This window comes from Moschus berezovskii, chromosome 19 (assembly GCF_049115385.1).
Source record: "Moschus berezovskii isolate FMDL1 chromosome 19, NW_MosBer_1.0, whole genome shotgun sequence".
Lineage (NCBI taxonomy): Eukaryota > Metazoa > Chordata > Mammalia > Artiodactyla > Moschidae > Moschus > Moschus berezovskii.
The window spans coordinates 65,347,210-65,349,633 of record NC_142478.1 but is presented as its reverse complement, the minus strand read 5'-3'; the positions used below and the strand labels follow the sequence as shown (position 1 = coordinate 65,349,633).

General features: G+C 49.3%; 1 pseudogene; it reads right to left on the bottom strand.

The window, feature by feature from the left end:
• On the bottom strand, positions 1–653 carry LOC129542759 (claudin-6-like; annotated as a pseudogene).
• Positions 654–2,424: the final 1,771 nt, after the last annotated feature.

Sequence of the window (2,424 nt, the reverse complement as noted above, 5' to 3'; positions counted from 1 at the left end):
TTAGATGTCATTCTTAGTGGGGCACTTGGAGGGACCCCAAGTGTGTAAGCTGATGGTGAGTATCAGGCCATATAATGACTGGAGCCCTCGGACCACCCCCCCCCCGCCAGGAAGGGCAGGTGCAGGACAGTGGCCCTCAACTCAGCAACAATAGGCCAGAAATCACCTAGTCCAGGTAGATGGAGGCCCCCAACTCCTGCTTTTGGGCCTCAGACACTAGGGCACTGTAGAAGTTCTGGATGATGGTGTGGGCTGTCCAGCACCTGGGGATCAGGGTCAGGACCGCTGAGATGACAAAGATGATCTGGAAGATAAGCACCAGACAAGCCTTGGAATCCTTGTCCTCCATGCAGGGGGTGCACTTGGCTCCCACGAGGTAGACCAGCAGGCCGAGCGGGACCACAGGTAGAGAGATGATGCAGAGGGTTCAGATAGCCTGCAGGCCCTGGGGCAGCGCCAGCAGCAAGTTGTACACCTTGCACTGCATCCATGCAGACCATCCAAAGCCCCTCCCACACCACCAGGGCCACCACAATGCCATTGCTGATGAAAATGGTTACCTTCCACAGGGGATGGGCGCAGGACATGAGGGCATTTACCCAGCCAAGCAGCATCAGGATGATCCCCAGTATTTGCAGACCAGCAGAGGCCATGGTGAGGTTGAGGAGCAGCGAAGGAGTCCACAAAGATTTGGAGTAGCTGGCTGAGTCTATTATTTTTCTTTGAATATTTATTTTTATTTATGTATTTATTTGGGCTTCCCAGGTGGCACCAGTGATAAAGAACCCACCTGCCAATGCAGGAGACATAAGAGAGACAGATCTGATCCCTGGGTTGGGAAGATCCCCTGGAGGAGGGCATGGCAACCCACTCTGGTATTCTTGCCTGGAGAATCCCATGGACAGAGGGCCCTGGGCAGGTTAAAGTCCATGGAATCCCAAAGACTCGGACATGGCTGAAGCAACTTAGCACAGCACAGTCCATGTGTTTATTTGACTGCACCGGGTCTTAGTTGCGGCTCAAGGGGCATCTTCATAGCTGCGTGTGGGGTCTTTAGTTGCAGCATATGAGCTCTCAGCTGAGGCATGTGGGATCTAGTTCTCCAATCAGGGATGGAACCTGGGCCCTCTGCTTTGGAAGTAGGGAGTCTTAGCCACTGGACCACCTGGGAAGTCCCACGTCCGTTTATTTTTTATTGCTGAGAACAGTATTAGTTATCCTTGTAATTGCACAGCATGAGGATTCCTATATGTAAGTTGGTTTCCTAGAAGCCTCTTGGTCAAAAAAGCAGCTTCAAGGAGACAAATTATTCCCTTTCTGTTGCTGGCTATAGGATATGTGTGTGGGGGTGGGGTGGGGGAGGAAAGGAGATACATTCTCAAGGATTCAGGTTCTTTCAGTTGTTGTTGTTTTTTTAAATAGGACAAGATTATTAATGACAAGACAAAACCCAACTCTGGTTGACTTAGTGAAAATGGAGTTTTGTTGAAAGGATTCTGTTTAGTTCATAGGATTAGGGGACAGCTTTGTTATAAATTGAGTAACATTTTGTGAATCAGTTTGGGATTGGAATCACCAGTGTAACATGGCTGCTGTGGAAAAATCTGTCTCAAACTTCCGAAACCTGGGCTTCCCTGTGGCTCCGTGGTGAAGAATCTGCCTGCCAATGCGGGAGAGACGGGTTTGATCCCTGGTCTAGCAAGATCCACCATGCCTCAGTGCAACTAAGCCCATGGGCCACAACTATTAAGCCTGTGCTCTAGAGCCCTGAAACAACTGCTGAGCCCTTGCACTGCAACTTCTGAAGCCTGAGCACCCTAGAGCCTGTGCTCCACAAGAGAAGCCGCTGCAATGGAGAGCCCTCTCTCTGTGGGCTGGGAGGTCTTACACCTGAACTGTTCTGTTTCACCCCCAGCTGGGTGTAGTTACTCAATTCTGATGCTAAGGTCTGGAGTTAGCCCCTGCCTCCAAACGTGAACAGACTCAGTCCCTGTGACATGGTGATAAAATAAGAAAGAAATATTTGGTTTTTGTCCTAGTTCCTGGCCTAAGAGCTTCTGAAACCCTTGGAAAATTCCCTGAGTGTTAGTGGTGAGAATTCTTTGTTGCTCATATAAGCTCCTTTCAACCACACCTGAGTTTTTACTAATGAGGTGACTCTTGGTGGGTCCCTAGGATAGCTTGTTACCAGGTAAACCAACCAGGTGATTAGAGCATTAGAATTTTTAGTCTCCCCCTTTGCCCACCTCCTAGAGAAGGGAGAGGGGCCGTACTGAGTTTATCACAAATGGCCACAATGATTTAATCAGTCACGCCTGTGTAACTGAACCTCCCTTGTTGTTCAGTCACTAAGTCATGTCTGACTCTGTGACCCCACAGACTACACTCCTCTATCTTCCAAAGTTTGCTCAAACTCACATCCAT